The sequence below is a fragment of the Triticum urartu genome, chromosome 5 (assembly GCF_003073215.2).
Source record: "Triticum urartu cultivar G1812 chromosome 5, Tu2.1, whole genome shotgun sequence".
Lineage (NCBI taxonomy): Eukaryota > Viridiplantae > Streptophyta > Magnoliopsida > Poales > Poaceae > Triticum > Triticum urartu.
Genome location: NC_053026.1, coordinates 514,761,616 through 514,782,330, shown reverse-complemented (window position 1 = coordinate 514,782,330; position 20,715 = coordinate 514,761,616).

Here is a 20,715-nt window from a genome sequence, read left to right as displayed (position 1 = left end):
GCATTCAAACCCCGTGATACGATACGCTCTATCACACACAAGCCTCCTTATATCTTCCTCAAAACGACCACCATACCTACCTATTATGGCATTTCCATAGCCATTCCGAGATATATTGCCATGCAACTTCCATCATCATCATATACATGACTTGAGCATTTATTGTCATATTGCTTTGCATGATCGTAAGATAGCTAGCATGATGTTTTCATGGCTTGTCCATTTTTGATGTCATTGCTATGCTAGATCATTCCACATCCCGGTACACCGCCAGAGGCATTCATATAGAGTCATATCTTTATTCTAGTATCGAGTTGTAAGTAAATAAAAGTGTGATGATCATCATTATTAGAGCATTACCCCATGAAAAAAGAGAATAAAAAAGAGAGAGACCAAAGAAGCCTAAATAAAAAAAGGGGGCCAAAGAAGCCCACCAAAAAAAGGGAAGAAGAAGGGGGACAATGTTACTATCCTTTTACCACACTTGTGCTTCAAAGTAGCACCATGTTCTTCATATAGAGAGTCTCTTGAGTTATCACTCTTATGTACTAGTGGGAATTTTTATTATAGAACTTAGCTTGTATATTCCAACGATGGGCTTCCTCAAATGCCCTAGGTCTTCATGACCAAGCAAGTTGGATGCACACCCACTTAGTTTTTAGTTTCAGCTTTCATACACTTATAGCTCTTAGTGCATCCGTTGCATGGCAATCCCTACTCCTCGCATTGACATCAATTGATGGGCATCTCCATAGCCCGTTGATTAGCCACGTCGATGTGAGCCTTTTGTAACACCCCAAATTTTTTAACCATGATTTTTTTTTAAAATTTTCCCAAGAAATTAAATTTTTATTTTGTGGATTTATCTTTTGATTTCAGAACCACTCTTTTCTTTTATATTGTGGAGTTTTCACCCAAGTGAAAACTTTTCAAAAATATTGTTGGACTTGTTTACCCTCTCAAGAAAAACAATTCTTTTATCAGTGGATTTATTTGCATAATTCTTTTCCCTGAGCTTTATTCCTTTAAAAATGATTTTTCATAAGTTTTGGAGCCTCTTTTCCACCAAAATTAGGGGATGTTAGTAGTCGTGTATAATTCAATTATATGCAAAAACCCACTGGTGTTCTTTGAAAAAATTGAGCAAATCATCCTCTTTTGCTCTCTGGTCCAGTCTAGTACTTTCTACTGCAACCATATTTTATCTTGCTCTTGTTGCCTTGGGATTTGTCCTGCTTGAAGTACACTCTACCAAACCCTTAAGTCCAGGAGATTGGACCCATTGGAGTATCTTTGATCCATGCAATAATGCCCTTTTCTTTCTGTCCAGATTTATTTTTGTTTTTGACAAGTTTTTGTTTTTGATCCATGCAATAATGCACTAACAAGTTTTTGTTTTTGACAAACTAACCTTGCCACCATCATCTTCATCTAAAGAGACTATAATCTGGAGTTTTTGGCCACCCCAAGAGATGCCTAGATGACCATAGCATTCTGTCAAACACCTTGTGTGCATGGCCAGTTTTGGCTTGGTTTTTAGTTTGCATTGTGGACTTGATCCCCTGACCAAACCACCATGTCCACTAATCTCCTTGCAAACACTAACCTAGACCAGTTAATCCCCAGCCTCATCCAAGCCCTCTAGCACGCGCTGGCATTACGTCGAGCACCTCGCGTGCGTGCTCTGGACGCGCCCAGAGCACACGTTTTGCACGCGCGCGCACCGAGCCGCCGCGTTCGCTTGCCTGGCCTTTGCTCGCCTGCAGAGCCACGCCCATCCTCATCCACTCAGCAGAGCCATCCAAGCCACCCCCTAGCGTCCGCAGTAGGCTCCTGCCATGGACGGCGCCGCCCGAGCCACAGCTGCCCTTGGAATAAACCGAGCTCATCCATTCGCTCCTCCTAGCCGCCTCCTGCATCGCCACGTCATCTACGGCCACAGGAGCAGCACGCCGTCGATCTTATCCCCGGCCGCCGCGGAACCAACCTAGTCATGCTATAAATAAGGAGCCTTGAGCTCTTCCAAACCCTCAGGAAGCCTCAAGCCATCTCCCTAGCGCTCCCACAGCCAGAAATTGATGGAGGGAGGCTTTCTTCCTCGTCCCCGGCAAGTTCGGCCGCCGCCACGCTCCGGTTTAATTCGTCGCAAGCAGGACCTCCCGCGTCCATCCAGTGCTCCCATCCTCTTCCGCTTGACCTTACGGAGCCACCCCACCCCTCAGCTTCGAACAGGAGCCACCGTATCTCAAGTCCCCAGTCCACCAGAAGCCACCGGCCGCCACGGAGCTCGCCGACGGCGACCCCGTCCACCCCCGCCAACCTATCGACCACTGGGAGGACTGCCCTGGACTGGCGGATCCATCCCTGCCCTCGAAAGCCCATGGGGAGCCGCCGTTCATCAACGGCGATCGTCGGAGCCCCGCCTCTGCTCGGCCAGAGGAGAAAGAAAACGCGGGCGTCTGGTCAAACCTGACCAGTGGGCCCAAGGGACCCAGTGGCAGTGACGCAGCAACAGCCCGTGTTGTTTTAAGTGAAGACGTAAAACCCAGAGTACGTCTTCTCTGCCTCGATAACGTATTACTCCTCGAACCGTTTTCTTTTTCTGTTTTATTTAAAAACAGAGTTTTGACTAAATTTTGACTAGCTATAACTTTTTAAATATAAGTCCAATTGATTTGATTCTTTTTCTGTGGTTTCTCAAATTTTGTCTAGTTTATTTTCATATTTATTTGAAAAAATTTCAAACAACTTTTTTGTACTGCTCTGAAACTATGTGTTAATTTGAATTTCTCTTAAATAGGATTTTGGAGAGGGAAACAACTTTCAAAAAGTGCACCCCCACTTTCATACTCTTGAAGGCAAGCATTTTGAATCCCGGCATAATATTTATTGTGTGTCATTTGATGCAAATACGACACCACCTTGGCGCGAAGTATTCGGTATTTTATGTGGTGTCACGATCGTATTCATGAGTGCATAGTGATGATTCCTTGCTGTTGGGATTTTGATATGCTTCTGATAGTGACCACCCTCGTATGCCTTTCATGCCTACCGGAAGGAATCCGGGAAAGCCTCTGTCTTGGGTAGACACGAGCTTATCCCTAATCCTTCGTCGAGATGTTTATGTCCGGTAGGGCATGGGGAGGTATGATGAGTGGTGATTCTGTCTGATTGGGTGAAATATGTTTCTTATACTTATCATGCAGGAAATGCCTTAACCTCCTGAGTCGACCATAGATCGAGTCTTGTTCCAGTAACCCCCATACTTGTTTCGTACTACCACTTGTCCCTGCCATAGGTAGGGTACGGTTCAGTAAGTTGTCAACCCCTATCCTAGCACACACCGTACACAGAGGCCATGGTGGAAGATACCGGCTGCATCCGGTAGGCATGCCACCTGGTCCGGGGGCATGGGTGTTTCCGGTTGGAGCCAAGGGGGTAGCTCCCATAGTTGCGCGCGTTATAAATTTGTGATCCCATGCTAGTCGAGGATGTAGCCTCCCCACTTAGAGTTTCGCTTAACGAGTGTCGTGGGTGATTCCAAACACCGGTAAGTTAGGCTGGTGTGTGCGGTCAGGTGTGTTTTCGATTAAAAGACCGTAGAAGGAATTAGTCCCGATGGACTAAAGGAATCCGTTACTTGTGGGTAAAGAGTACACCCTCTGCAGAGATTATATCTATTCGAATAGCAGTGTCCATGGTTAAGGACTACAGTCTGGGATGGGTCAACTGTCGGTCTTAGTGTCGGTCTTCGGAGGAAAGATTGCTAAACCAGAACATGGATCATGACTTGTGACTCATGATGATTATGATTACTATTATTATGGACTAACCATTTACATTATTTTAATTATTGAGTATCTCTGGGACGGTTCTACCTCCTGGATATTCACTGTGATTATTCTCATATAAGCCCTTTATGTGGTGTCACGGAGACGCCCGACTGTGGCATGCTTGTCATTCAGATTACTTTATAAGCCCTTTATGTGGTGTCGCAGAGACGCCCGACTGTTGCATGCTTGTTATTCATTTACTTTATAAAGCCCTTTATGTGGCGTCGCTGAGACGCCCGACTGTGGCATGCTTGTTATTTATTTACTCTATAAGCCCTTTATGTGGTGTCGCACAGATGCCCGACTGTGGCACGTTTGCTACTTATTGCTTTTATAAGCCCTTTATGTGACGTCGCTCAGACGCCCGACTGAGGCATGCTTTATATTATTATCCTTTCGAGGCATCGCTTCAGACACCCGATCGGTGCATTCTGTTTCTACTCCCTTACGGCATAATCATGTTGTAGATGAATAACCTGCTGCATGCATCATGGATGTTTATTTTGTAACGGACGTGTGATTATAGAATATTTCAGAGCATGATTATCATTTGTTATATTATACCTATGTTCATAATGTTTGCGAGTACATTCAAAGTACTCACTGGCTTGTCCCTGGCTATTGTCTTGGCCAGATTTCTTGCGTGGAGAGGAGCGTCGCGATGACAACCTCGGAACCTACGCAATGGTGATAGCAGCCTCGTGAAGATATGAGTTATCCAGGTCAGCTGTTCCTGTGGGAAATGGAGTCCCATAGACGCTGATGTACCACAAACCACTTACGCCATCAACCACTAGAAAACATTTGTTGTACTCCTAGGCCAGGATGGTCTTGTACTACACATTTTGTACTTTGCTTGGAGTTTCTGTATCAAGTTGGTGTCTCATCAGCTAATAGTAATCCTGGGGCTGGTGAGCACAAGGACCATTTTCTGGGAAATTAATATCCTGAAAATCCGGTCCCGACAACCTTGGTATCAGAGCCAGGCTGACCATTGGCTAATCCTATCTTAGTCAGGTCAAAAAACCTAGGTTAACCAACGCACCAGACCTTAACCTAACCCCGGCCAAGCTTCTCGTGTAAGATAACCACAAAGTGACCCCAACACCTTTTGGCAGTCGGTGCCCAACTAATCAGCCTAGCCTGTCGATCACGCGCTAGTGACTGGCACCTAAAATCTCTCATTCGCAAGCGTGCGAAGGAAGACTCCGTCCCCTTTTTCTATAAAAAAGGGCACGCTAGCCTCAACCCAACACAGCACGGCCTCTACCCTAAACCGAGCTAAATGCCTGGCCCCGTTGTGCACAATGAGACCACAGCAACTAACCGTGGAGGTTTTGTGACCGTGCTAGCAAACCTCACCCGCCGTGCCTTTGCATTAGAAGAGCCCCTAGAATATGTTGTGTACCAAGGACGCATGAGCGGTGAGAGCCGTCAATTCTAGGCCACTGTGCACGTCTATGGTAGGGGTCTATCGCCAGAATGCCCTTACAGGTTCACCGGAAGGACAACTTCCTTTGAGCCGCAAGCCATCCAACTAGCTGCTCGAGAGGCTATAGTTCAACCCCGACACTTGTCGCCCAGAGTTAACTATCGCTCATTCTACTACTACCCCAGCCATGACGGGTATGGTAGGCCACCCCAGGTCGCCAACGGAGATCACGAGACGGACCCTGCATTGTTGCATCTGGTGCGCTATGTAAGTGCACTGGAGGAACTGTTCGATCAAATCACCCTTGATCTGATCGCAACCCGTGGAGAGCTGGTTCGCCGAGCCCCGGCAAGATGCGGAGATGAGCCCGACGCCGATAACCCAGTCATGCTGTTCGGACAACCGATCGAGTCCTTGAGGTCTGCCCCAGCCATCGACCAAAACACTTTGGTGTCCCTAGAAGTGCTTCGTCGCCTTTTGGGAACACGCTCCAACATGATCGTGGCCAACAACCCTCGCGATGGTCATCATCGCTACCCTGGCCCTGCAGCTCATCAACCCCCTCTAGCTAACCCCGACGGTGAAACCCGTGGAGAATCCTCGACGTCCACGAGGCACGCCCGCTTAGATATAAACGAGGTAGACTAAGTCACTCGGGTAGTACCGAGTCGTAGTATGTCCACACCCTGTAATTGTGTGACCCTGTATCGCCATAATTAAATGCTGTTTGCTGGTGCACCCCTATTTTTAATAGTGGCCATGCATAAGTATGTTTGCGCACGGTTGCATTTTTAATTCCGGGCGTACCTACCAAAAACCACCCCGACGACACCCACAGTAATACATCACTTTTGTGAGATATGTATATCTGTGGCATTGACCCCAACCCCATAGAGCAGGACCGACAAACTAGTTGCCCCTCACCGTGATAAATGACCCAGCCCAGATGCTATATAAAAGGCCACCTCGTGACCTTACCAAGCATCCCTTTCCTCGTGCACAGCTCTCACAACCATTTCTTTGCCATGCCGAGCCCTAGTATTTATCTGAGAACTCCGGATGCAACCCCGGGTTGTTTTGTTAAAATATTGTGGGACTTTACCTGCAGTACCATGAGTTCTACCCATCCACCCCAGTACGAGTTGCTCAAATCGAGGATCACCCCATCCACCTCGAAATATTGGGCAGTGGTGCACATCCCTCCCGCAAACCCAAACCAAGACCCAACGGAAGTCTGTTTCGTGGGAAAATCTATGCCAACCCCGCAAATGGCCATAGAAGCTGCTCATACGAAGCGCTTGCTCGCCTTCGATTCGCGTTACCCTATGCCAGCGAACGAGGGTATTATTACTTCCCGAGTCGTGCAGCACCCGGAGAAGTAGCATTGTTTCCCGGTGGACGAATTGAGAGAGACCCAGTACTGGCCAACCTTGCCCAGTATGTCATCGCTCAAGAGCGTTTGACCCAGCGAGTAATGGGTTATCTCCAGAGCCTCGCTGATTTAAATCCTCAGATCGCCATCGGCAGACCACTGAGGCCCGACCAGGAGAGATGCATTCATCGAGTAGTCAATCCGCTTCCTCGATAGAAGAAGAGTGTGCCCCAGTACCAGAGACATTTTCTCAGGACCCTGTCCATTTGCCGTTTTCATTGTAGGCGTCACTTCTATGTTTATTGTCCCAGCGTTTATTGATGTGTTGCAACTTGTACGTGGGATCCTAAATTTGTGCGATGGATTAAATATCTGGTTTCAATTAATGTGAGTAGTTTTTACTGCTGTTAATTTTGATTAACTAATTTCACTCTCAATAAATTCTGAAGTGAGATTTTTTTCCTGAGTTGTTGCAGCATATGTCTCTTCACGACATAGATTTTTATTCACGCAGCACCACGACCACAGACTCACAACCCCAACCACTCGACCGCGTGCACTAATTGCAAATCCGTGTGCACATGTTGCATCTAACTGATTTCCTCCCTAACACACCACAGTCTCTGAAGGAGAGAATTGTCGGTAATTATTCGGGAGCAAGTTGCCTACAACACGCTGACAACAGTTAGCACCCGACACCACATTAATCCTCATGATCACCGCCACCGCGGAGAGCTAACACTCGAGCGGCAGCATCACGACGATCATCGAGGATCATCGCGCACAAGAGCACGGAGAACCCCAGCAATGTTGCCAGCCCTCAGCACACCAGGATCATGTACTAGTCCGACATCGCCTCCGCCATTAGAGCCTCCTGCAAACAGAAATGAAGAAGAAGGAAGGAGAAGGAGAAGCGAGGCCAGGTGTGAGGAAGAAGAAAGGAGCACCTTAGTCATTTTATAGCTCAAGATCGGTGTACGGTGGGCGAAGTCCACCAGCGCCGCTCGTCGCTCGATCGCCGGTGTTCGGAGGCGAATCCGCGAGCAGTGCCAACAACACACTAGCCCTCGAGGTGAGTGCATGCTGCACCGGTAGCTAGCATGCCGCGCACTACCGCGGTACGGCCTAGATGCCCTACGCGCTAGACGTCGCCGGTGGAGAAAGCGCGGGAAAGCACGCGAGAGAGAGGAAGAAGAGAGAGACAGAGGTAGAAGAAGAGACTGACAGTGGGCCCCGGGTCCACCTGTCAGCCAGAGAGAGCACTGTGCTCTCGGGTACGACCAATGTATTTTAGTAATTTAGAATTTTATTCTAAATTTATTGTAACCAAAGTAGAAATTTCTCGTTTCCCCCCAACCATGGATTTTTCCACGCAGCGCCAATTTACGCACTGTAGTTTTACACCACTTATTTGCCCACTCACTGTAGCCACATTTTATTGCATAAGTAAGATGGTTATTTTTGTGAAATTATCTTGAGATAGTAGGAGTAATTCTTTTCAAAGCAACCCTTAGCAAATCTCGAGGACGAGAATTTTCTTAAGGGGGGTAGTGTTGTAACACCCCAATTTTTTTAACCATGATTTGTTTATTAAAATTTTGCCAAGAAATTAAATTTTTATTTTGTAGATTTATCTTTTGATTTGAGAACCACTCTTTTCTTTGATATTGTGGAGTTTTCACCCCAAGTGAAAACTTTTCAAAAATATTGTTGGACTTGTTTACCCTCCTAAGAAAAACATTTCTTTTATCAGTGGATTTATTTGCATAATTATTTTCCCTGAGCTTTATTCCTTTAAAAATGACTTTTCATAAGTTTTGGAGCCTCTTTTACACTACAACCCTTTGGTAAAATTAGTTATAAGCTTCCACCAAAATTAGGGGATGTTAGTAGTAGTGTATAATTCAATTATATGCAAAAACCCACTAGTGTTCTTTGAAAAAATTGAACAAATCATCCTCTTTTGCTTTTTGGTCTAGTCTGGTACTTTCTACTGCAACCATATTTTATCTTGCTCTTGTTGCATTGGGATTTGTCCTGCTTGAAGTACACTCTACCAAACCCTTAAGTCCAGGAGATTGGACCCATTGGAGTATCTTTGATCCATGCAATAATGCCCTTTTCTTTCTGTCCAGATTTGGTTTTCTCAAGAACTTGCACTAACAAGTTCTTTTTTTCGACAAACTAACCTTGCCACCATCATCTTCATCTAAAGAGACTATGATCTGGAGTTTTTGGCCACCCCAAGAGATGCCTAGATGACCATAGCATTCTGTCAAACACCTTGTGTGCATGGCCAGTTTTGGCTTGGTTTTTAGTTTGCATTGTGGACTTGATCGATCCCCTGAACGAACCACCATGTCCACTAATCTCCTTGCAAACTCTAACCTAGACCTGTTAATCCCCAGCCTCATCCAAGCCCTCTAGCACGCGCTGGCATTATGTCGAGCACCTCGCGTGCGTGCTCGGGACATGCCCAGAGCGCACGTTTTGCACGCGCGCGCACCGAGTCGCCGCGTTCGCTTGCCTGGCCTTTGCTCGCCTGCAGAGCCATGCCCGTCCTCATCCACTCAGCAAAGCCATCCAAGCCACCCCCTGGCGCCCTACAGCGCCGCCGTCAGAGCCCCTTGGCGGCACGCCGGTGTCCGCAGCAGGCTCCTGCCATGGACGGTGCCGCCCGAGCCACATCCGTGCGACAGCTGCCCCTGGAACAGCTCGAGCTCATCCATTCGCTCCTCCAAGACGCCTCCTGCATCGCCACATCGTCTACGACCACAGGAGCAGCACACCGTCGATCTTATCCCCGGCCGCCGCGGAACCGACCTAGTCATGCTATAAATAAGGAGCCCCGAGCTCATCCAGACCCTCAGGCAGCCTCAAGCCATCTCCCTAGCGCTCCCACAGCCAGCAATCAACGGAGGGAGGCTTTCTTCCTCGTCTCCGGCAGGTTCGGCTGCCGCCACGCTCCGGTTCAATTCGTCGCAAGCAGGACCTCCCCCGTCCATCTAGTGCTCCCATCCTCTTCCCCCTGACCTTGCGGAGCCACCCCACCCCTCAACTTCGATCGGGAGCCACCGTAGCTCGAGTCCCCAGTCCACCAGAAGCCACCGGCCGCCGCGGAGCTCACCGCCGGTGACCCCCTCCACCCCCGCCAACCTATCGACCACTGGGAGGACCGCCCTAGACTGGCGGATCCATCCCTGCCCTTGAAAGCCCATGGGGAGCCGCCGTTCATCGACGGCGATCGTCGGAGCCCCGCCTCTGCTCGGCCAGAAGAGAAAGAAAACGCGGGCGACTGGTCAAGGGACCCAGTGGCAGTGACCCAGCGACGGCTCGCACTGTTTTAAGTGAAGACGTAAAACCCAGAGTACGTCTTCTCTGCCTCGAAAACGTATTACTCCTCGAACCGTTTTCTTTTTATGTTTTATTTAAAAATAGAGTTTTGACTAAACTTTGACTGGCTATAACTTTTTAAATATAAGTCCAATTGATTTGATTCTTTTTCTGTGGTTTCTCAAATTTTGTCTAGTTTATTTTCAAATTTATTTGAAAAAAATTCAAAAAACTTTTTTGTACTGCTTTGAAACTATGTGTTAATTTGAATTTATCTTAAATAGGATTTTGGAGTGGGAAACAACTTTCAAAAAGTGCACCCCCACTTGCATACTCTTGAAGGCAAGCATTCTGAACCCCGACATAATATTTGTTGTGTGTCATTTGATGCAAATACGACACCACCTTGGCGTGAAGTATTCGGTATTTTATGTGGTGTCACGATCGTATTTATGAGTGCATAATGATGATTCCTTGCTGTTGGGACTTTAATATGCTTCTGATAGTGACCAGCCTCGTATGCCTTTCATGCCTACCGGAGGGAATCCGGGAAAGCCTCTGTCTTGGGTAGACAGGAGCTTATCCCTAAGCCTTCGTCGAGACGGTTATGTCCGGTAGGGCATGGGGAGGTATGATGAGTGGTGATTCTGTCTGATTGGGTGAAATATATTTCTTATACTTATCATGCAGGAAATGCCTTAACCTCCTGAGTCGACCATAGATCGAGTCTTGTTCTAGTAACCCCCATACTTGTTTCGTACTACCACTTGTCCCTGCCATTGGTAGGGTACGGTTCAGTAAGTTGTCAACCCCTTTCCTAGCACACAACGTACACAGAGGCCATGGTGGAAGATACCGGCTGCATCCGGTAGGCATGCCACCTGGTCCGAGGGCATGGTTGTTTCTGGTTGGAGCCAAGGGGGTAGCTCCCATAGTTGCGCGCGTTATAAATTTGTGATCCCATGCTAGTCGAGGTTGTAGCCTCCCCACTTAGAATTTCTCTTAACGAGTGTCGTGGGTGATTCTAGACACCGATAAGTTAGGCTGGTGTGTGCGGTCAGGTGTGTTTTTGATTAAAAGACCGTAAACGGAATTAGTCCCGATGGACTAAAGGAATCTGTTACTCATGGGTAAAGAGTACACCCTCTACAGAGATTATATCTATTCGAATAGCCGTGTCCATGGTTAAGGACTACAGTCTGTGATGGGTCAACTGTTAGTGTCGGTCTTTGGAGGAAAGATTGCTAAACCAGAACATGGATCATGACTTGTGACTCGTGATGATTATGATTACTATTATTAGGGACTAACCATTTACATTATTTGAATTATTGAGTATCCCTGGGACGGTTCTACCTCCTAGATATTCACTGTGATTATTCTCATATAAGCCCTTTATGTGGTGTCGCGGAGATGCCCGACTGTGGCATGCTTGTCATTCAGATTACTTTATAAGCCCTTTATGTGGTGTCGTAGAGACGCCCGACTGTGGCATGCTTGTTATTCATTTACTTTATAAAGCCCTTTATGTGGCGTCGCTGAGACGCCCGGCTGTGGCATGCTTGTTATTTATTTACTCTATAAGCCCTTTATGTGGTGTCGCACAGATGCCCGACTGTGGCACGTTTGCTACTTATTGCTTTTATAAGCCCTTTATGTGATGTCGCTCAGACGCCCGACTGAGGCATGCTTCATATTATTATCCTTTCGAGGCGTCGCTTCAGACACTCGATCGGTGCATTCTGTTTCTACTCCCTTACGGCATAATCATGTTGTAGATGAATAACCTGCTACGTGCATCATGGATGTTTATTTTGTAACGGACGTGTGATCATAGAATATTTCAGAGCATGATTATCATTTGTTATATTATACCTGTGTTCATAATGTTTGCGAGTACATTCAAAGTACTCACTGGCTTGTCCTTGGCTATTGTCTTGGCCAGATTTCTTGCGTGGAGAGGAGCGTCGCGATGACAACCTGGGAACCTACGCAATGGTGATAGTAGCCTCGCGAAGATAGGAGTTATCCAGGTCAGCTGTTCCTGTGGGAAATGGAGTCCCATAGACGCCGATGTACCACAAACCACTTCCGCCATCAACCACTAGAAACCATTTGTTGTACTCCTAGTTCAGGATGGTCTTGTACTACACATTTTGTATTTTGCTTGGAGTTTCTGTATCAAGTTGGTGTCTCATCAGCTAACAGTAATCCTGGGGCTGGTGAGCACAAGGACCATTTTCTGGGAAATTAATATCCTGAAAATCCGGTCCGACACCTTTCTCCTTTTTTGTCTTCTCCATACAACCTCCACCATCACGCTCATGTATTACGTGAAAGTTGAAAAGGTTTGAGAATGTCAAAAGTATGAAAGAATTGCTTGGCTTGTCATCGGGGTTGTGCATGATTTAAATGCTTTGTGTGGTGAAGATGGCGCATAGCCAGGCCAGACCATATGATTTTGTAGGGATAACTTTCTTTGGACATGTTATTTTGAAAAGACATGATTTTGTAGGGATAAATTTCTTTGTTGTGATTAGCTAGCTAGGTCTACGTTTGCCACTAATATATCCATCTGTCATGTTTGTATAATAATTGCCAAGTTGTAATATTTGCAGAAACTATGGAGCATGGCCGAGACGCGGAAGCAGAACGGGTGTTGGGGGACATAATCGCATCCGGAGGTGATGTCATGTCGTATCTCAATGACACCGATGGTCTGAAAGGACAGGGTGAAGAAGCAGGCTATAGTTATCGAACAATGGAGGAAGGACATGATTACGATGGCTCCGGTGACTGAGTGCCGGTGGAAGAAGGACACCGTGATGACGGCTCCGGTGACCGAACGGACGATGGCCAACCGATTGAACCCATCCGGACCAAGGAAGCATTTTCTGCTTAGTGCGGGGTTCTTGTTAGGGACATGATCCCGATCAGCATCCACCAATGGTATAAGCCTTAGAACAAAGACCATGAGGTGTCTTATGTCAATGATAGGCAGAAAGATGATCTTTGGACCGCGCTGAAGGCAAATTTCACCCTACCACCAGAGGAGGATCCGAAGAAGCCAGCTATAGAGCCATTGGTCAAGTCTCATGCTCTTAAGAAGATGGCAAATCTGTTCAGGAGGTGGAAGAATAAGCTGAAAACAAAGTTCGTCGACAATGACAAGACTCCAGTATTCACCGGCCGATTTGAGAAGATCAGAGATCACTGGGACGCATTTGTGGCCCACAAGACATCGGACAAGAGTAAGAAGATGTCAGCGACAAACAAGATAAATGTTGCAAAGAAGGAGCATCACCATTGCACGGGGTCAGGTGGCTACCTCAAAGCCCGACCGTTGTGGGCAAAGGCTGAGAATGACCTGCTTGATAAAGGGGTCGAACCAGAGACATTGAACTGGCCAGACCGTTCAAGGACTTGGTTCTTCAGGGTATGCGGAACCTTGGACTCTGAAACATGGAAGTGCGTTTGGACGAACAAGCAATTGCAAATACCCATCACGAAGCTTCAGGAGTATATCGCCGCAGCGCAGGAAGGGACGTTCGTTCCAGATAGAGAAAACGATGAGCTTAGAATGGCCCTCGGGAATCCTGAGCACCCTGGACGAACACAAGGCACTCCAGGCTCCGTTCCGTGGAAGGCAAGGTTTCCGGACGCAGGCGGTTACAAATGCCAGGAGAGGAGAAGGACAGTGGAGCAGACCCAACTGCAGGCGCTGCACGCAAGGGTAAAAGCGCTAGAGGAACGAGAAGCAGTTCATAGCAAGCGACCTGCCGAAGCTACCCCGCCATCTCAGCGGAGAAGCAGCGTGGCTTCCACCGAGCTGCTTCAGGAGCCTGTCTTCACGACTCCTACTAGCTACCCCGTGGATTCTATCACGGATTCTCAACATTGCCACCTTATGACGCAATGGCAGAACTTCAAAGTCAAGGCGGCTGTCGTCTCTGTTGCACCTCCTGAACCCGGTGCAACTTTTCACTGCCGGCCAATTCCAGAAGGATATGCTAGGGTGATGGTGGATGAAATAACGGAGGGATTTGAGGAGCTCGAGCTTGACCACCCTACCGGTGAAGGGGAGACTCGGCTGGGTTCTTCTTTGAAGACTCCATGTCTATGACGGAAGGAGCTTATCAACCTTCCGAACTAGATGCCTCCGCCTCCTCCTCCTCCTCCGGTGAGTCAGGGCACTCCGCCTCCTCCTCCGGCAAGTGATCAGGGCACTCCGCCTCCTTCTCCAGCGCGTGGCGGCACTCCGCCTCCTTCTCCGCCTGCGCCGGCACACCCGAGCAGCCCGCCTCCTTGTCCGCCTCATCAGTAAGGGCGGAAGAGAACCGCCGCCGCTCCGGCTACTCTGGCTGCTCCGCCTCTTAAGCAAGGAAAGAAGACAGCCGCAACCGCTTCATCTGCTTCGGCGTCTAGCAGTACATCCAGAGGCGGGAGGCAATTCAGATTCGGTCCATCTCTAAAGCCTCTAGAGAAGTTACCATATGAGAGGACCGTGGAGGAAAACGCGGAGATCTGACAAGCCCAAGTGAGGGAGTTCTTTGAAACGCAAAGAGCTAAGAAACATCCACCTCCGGGGGAGAAGATAGATCCGGTGAAAGCAAAGCGCACTATCGAAGCCCTCAAGAAACCACCACCATCTCCGCCGAAAACCAACTATGAGCGCATTATTGAAAGGTCATATATCGAAGCAGAGCAGTCGGGAAGTAGTTTCAATGATCGAAGGTTAGCAGAACAAAGAGCTGGGAAAAAATTGCCCAGCTCGGCGAACAAGCGAACCAATCGTGCCCCCCGCTCAAGGTGTCTAGCGATATCGTCGCTAATCATCCGGTGATTTTGCCCAGTACCAATCTTGGAGATTACCTGCCCAACTATGCACACTATGATATAATGGAGGTGGACAAACACAAATACCGGTACGGGAAGCCTCTCGTCAAAGATGGAACTCCGCTGACAACGATGATGCGAAGATTCCATGATTGGTACATGAAAACATGCAGAGAGTCTTGGGGGAAGGATACTTTGACGCTGAGAGTTAAAGAGGAGCACGACCTCATTGGAATTGAACTGTTGTCTGTTCCATTTGAGGAGTTCTTCCAATGGTTCAATCAAAAGGCCCTCGATAAATTAACGGTCACTTGCTACTGTCTGTAAGTATTACTTCTGTCATTAAGTCTCTCTATATATAGCTCAGCTCTTTCATTGCATGTATATATAATTATCCTCACTATATTATGCAGATTGAAGATCGTCGAATGCAGAAAAGTAGAAATCTATGATATTGGGTTCATTAACACAAATCTCATAGATGAATATACGATTAAATTTGATGCCAAAGAAACCGAGGCCAACTTGCTACGATCATTGCTTCAAAATCAAAACAATGATAAAATACTCTTTCCTTACAACTTCAAGTGAGTGTTACTGTCTTGTGCATATTCGGTTTCCCTTATTACTCGAGATTATAGTAATGTAATTGATGAGTTATGCATGCATGCGCAACTTCCACTATATTCTCCTAGAGATTAAGCTTGAGCGGGGACTAGTAACCGTCTTAGACTCGAGACGAAAATCTCCCGAGGATTATGCGGGCATGACTAAAGTTCTCGAGAAGTAAGTTCAATTGATCATTATCGCACCATATCGGAAACTTTGTTCAATTCCTGATATCAAGTAATTGTTTTGTTTGTCTCGCAGGGTTTGGAAAGTATTCACCGCACAAGCTCCGGGACTGCCGAGGGAGCTGCGATGGACATACCCGAATGTAAGTACTACTAGCTAGCTAGTTCCGTGCATCTCGATCCCGTTGATTCTAGCTACTTTCATCAATACCATTTATAATGCTTCATTATCAGTTTGATTGACCTCTATTTCTCGTAAAGTGCTTGTGGCAGGAACCCGACAATGATTACTATGGATACTACATTTGTGAGTTCATCTACACCGCGACTTGCAAAAAAACCAGGGGCTACTCTAAAAGACAATTTGATGTGCGTAAGCAATAATATTCACAATTTCATTTTATTACCATCATTTGTGTTATGTTTAATTCATATATATGTATTGACCCCCTTCGTCAAATTAGATGTGGCAGATGCGGGATGAACTCCTACCACAAGATCGCATCAAAGCAATTCAAGAGGAATTGGCAGGATTCTTTCTTGACCACGTCATCAATAAAGCCGGAGAATACCATGTGGAACTTGAGTTCAGATGCTAAGGGATTGTAAGAGATCTTACATTGTATATATATGTAGCCACTAGCGTCGGATAGATATACAAAAACTTGTTGTCGATCAATCTCTCGGAGAAGGAGAGGTCAATCACTTCTCTCCGTATATGTTCATGACGATCTTCTGTACTTAATTGTTTCCTTCATTTGCTTACTAGCTAGCGTCTCGAGTCCTCTCTATATGTATAGTACGTACCGTCGACGAAGCACGGAGATAAGAGAGGACACTTCTCTCTATTTGCTAGCTAACACAATATATGAAACCCCTAAATTAACCCTACAAAACCCCTCACCCCCCAAACCCCCACCCCACCCCCCTTTCGGAAAAAAGCAAAAACCCTAGCCCCTGAACTGCTGATGCGTGGAAGCTTATTGGTTCCGGTTGGTGCTACAAACCGGGACAAAAGGCCCCCCCCGCCTGGGCAAGCTGCAGCGGCCACGTGGAGGCCCATCTATCCCGGTTGGTGTAAGAACCATGACTAAAGGTGTTGAGCTTTAGTACCGACCCTTTAGTCCCGGTTGCCAAACCAGGACAAATGGGCCTTATGAACCGGGGCAAATGGGCCTTTCTCTACTAGTGCCTCTACGCATGCACTTGCGTGCCTATGTAATTCTGCAACACCTGTAATCAGCATTGGCTGCATCATACTTTGAGAAATATATTCAGGTGAGGGAACTCCCCCCCCCCTCGGTGATTACCAGAAAAAAAAGAAAATACCATTTGTGTTCATATCTATTGTGTATGGTGTTTCATCAGCATTGATAAAGACAATTGTAATGAGAAGATTTGATGAATTCCAACCCAACTATATATGGTACACCAGCTCTGCCCCTTGGTAAAATATTTGGAAACTATGCTTTTGATGTGTTGCCTTGTGTTTTAGCTAGCTGTTATGAAATTGTTGTTAAATGAAGTGTTGGACCCTTCTGTTTGTTAGATAAGCCATCAAATTTCATCCATGTATGGACATTTCACCCTAAATGCTTACGCTGAAGTGGCAGCTGACATTCTTCTAGCCGGTTATTTGCTATTTCACATGCACTCTTCTATTTATGAGCACATCACCTTTGTCTCCAATCTCTTAGCATAACGGTCCATCAACCGAAAATTAAGGATGTTCATGCCTTTGATTGGTAGAACCCAGTATCCCCTTTCCGTTCAGACTGGATGCGACAAATCAGGTGGATGTGTTTTCTTTACTCTTGACCACATTTTGCGGAAAAACTGTAGATTTAGTTGTCGGTGTTTTTTTTGCCATATCTTGGCACGAGTCTGACATTGCTGTCTATTTCAAGTACTCTGCTTGTTCATTATTCCGCCTAGTTGCCTTACACCTACTTAAATAAAACTATGGTTATGTTCATTGGATCCAAATGACGTAAGATATACTTGTAACAAAATGGTATATTTTCTACTAATCTTAGCATCAACTACAATATATCCCTAAGCTATCGAGTGAGCCATAAACAAAGATTCAACACGTTGTTTCAGGGACTCATAATCCTCCATAACATTGTCATTTTCTCCCAAACTAACCCTCGGTTTGCCTAATTACACTTATGGAATTATAGGAGCGCGCCTACTCATATATACTTTATACTAACTTATTTCCAAAGAAAGCCATGTTATATCAAGCACTAATTGATGGCACAAAGCTACTCCGTTTCTTTCTTTCTTTTCTCCTGTTAGAAGAATATATCTGGGTGGGAGCTAAGATAAACTACTAGTTGCTTACGTTGTGAACATATCACAAAGACCAGTTTCAAACAGTCGGTCGATCTCTGGCTGCTACAAGGAGGATTACATTTCCATAGATCTTATAGGTACAACTGCATACAGGGAAAAAAAAATCTTAGAATATATTTATCTGTAGCCTCATATCAGTCATATGGGATGACAAGCTCGATCGTGGTTTATAAAGGAAACTGGAAACCCACGTACAGGGGGATGCAAAAAATTGGAACTCTCGCATGGCGAGCTTGCATTGTCACCAATCCTGGATGCTCATGGAAGCTATCTTTTCTGAACATTCCATTGACAAACCAATACGAAGAGGCAAGTGTTGTATCGGTCAGAACATGCTTCCTGCCGGATCAAGAGACTCCGGCCATTAGGCACACACAGATCAAACATTTCTGCTGGAAATTGGAGTCCCAAACCAGTGCAGCGCACCTCGTCGTTTCCAAATCAAACAAACTAAACACCAAATTTCACGAATAGATGGATCCGTCCATTTTGCGAATCACGGTCGTAGGCGCCTGGAAATGCTTAATTACTAAAACTGCATGCACGGAGGCATCGATTGTTGGCTGCGCCGCGCAGAATAGCGAGCTACCAAGCGGAATCCATGGCCGGAGCTGATACGATCGTCTTCGCCCCGGAGATCATCGATCTGCAAAGGCGACCGATCTGTCTATCGCCGAGATCCAGACTAGGCAGCACAGTACGGGGCTAGAAGTCTGGGACCAAACCAATTCAGAAGAAAATTCAGAAGCCGCCATGAATGGATTCAGTTCCAACCAACCAGTTAATTCTTAACACAAAGATGAAGTATTACAGCAAAGATCGATAGCGACTCCTCCCGGCGAGAGGAAAGAGATGGCTGCAAGCTCGAACTACGAGCTACACCCGAGAAATTACATTAATTACAGGAGAGCCCCCCTCCCCTCTCATCTCTCCTCGTCTATTCCTTCTTCTTGTTCTTCCGGCCGCTGCCGCTGCACTCACCGATTTCCTCCGTCGCGGCATAGATCTCGGTGATCAGGCGGTAGCGCTTCATCCTGTGCTGGCTCCCGGGCACCTCGTGCTCGTCATCTTCCTCCCAGTCCACGCAATCACCAAGAACCAAGGCCCCCGGCGCTGGCGCCGGCGCGGCGTTCAGGGAGCGCAGGGAGGAGGAGGAGCCGCCTGATGTGGCGCTGCTCTCGCTGAGCTGGAGGAGCAGCTTGGCCGCATCGACCTCGGGCGTCGTGAGGCCCCCCGCCAACGCCGCCCCCGCCGGCGCCGCCACGCCAGCCATCTTCGTCTTGGGCTTCGGCTCGATCTTCCCCTTCGCCGGCTGTGCCTCGGGCTGTAGGGCTTTCGTGGGCGATTGGTGGGGTTGGGTCGCCGCGGACACGCGCGTTGCCTGATTTCGCCTCCTCCCCCCTCTCTCTCCCGTCTGGTCTTTGGCTCCTAGTTAATTTCTCTTCTCCTTTTCGTTGCTTTTGAAGAGAAGGCTTGGGTTTTATTTCTCTATTTTCCAATTGCTTTTCTGGATACGCTTTAATTACTTCCCTGGGTGGCTTGCATTAATATCATCATATGACCCCGAATCCATTTGGCCTGAACAACAAGGTTTCACACATGTATTAGTACGTAATCCGTGGTGAACGTTCGCGTCGCAACACACACCTGCACATCGTGAGCCGTCCACCGATCCAGTGCATAGCGTATCCAGCCAACTGTGTCCAGCGTGTCGCCAGATCAGACAGTCATCGATACGTCGTGCTTGAAGTCATCACTCCCATACATATCCGCTGCAAATATTTTCCGATTAACCATTACTTGTGGTCATGGTATGCGGCATGCAACTTGTTTTCATCCTAGTTTAACACTTGTTCTTATCGCGGTCACCGTTACATATTCAGACGGCTATGGAGATACAATACATCAGTCATAGTTATCGCTAAATATGTCATGTTGTTACATGTGCTAATTGTAATTGGAGTAACTCATCAACACAATCCTACCGGCCATCTCAGACTCCGTGGGACTTTTCCCTCACCATTTCTCTCCCCAACGAAGGAATCCGGTGTTTGATGATTCCTGCATCCTGAAAAACTTAAATAGTAGAGCATCATAGACTTTTAGAAAAAAAATATTGCATCCTCCTACCCAGTTAAGGAAAAATATCATCTCGGGGGACCATGGGGGGTAAGGTCATATAGATGGTTTTGTGTCACACGTCGAGTGCCATTAGAGAGGTCCTCCCTATGGATGGTCTTTTCTGGTCGCAAACCTACATGTCCTTATTACTATATTAGTTCAATGAGGCACAATTTTGCCTTTCCAAAGAAGTATCATGTTGCAATTTTTGTCTTCATGATGTCCACAATTCCAACATACTTCAGCAGGAAAAACATTTTCATAAATTCCATACATTATCAAAAGATTTCAAAGGATCCTATGACATTCCATGCAGAAAAGGATTTGAAGGCACACTTTAGATTTTTGGAACACAGGTATTGATCGGTTACCACAAAATTGGCATAAAAATATTTTTGAGTAATTTTGAAAAATAAATCAGCAACAATACACCAAGCTCTAATGGAAATGTTGTTTCTAGTTTAAAACTCGAGACATGGAAAATTAAAGCATGAAGATACCATGAAATTGTAAACCATACTTGCTATCCACATATCTAGATTCATACGACAATTTTAATTTTGTATTTTTGTTAAAATTTATAATCATTTAATATTTTTTTGGGGATTCATTGATCTTGATTAATTTACATATTAT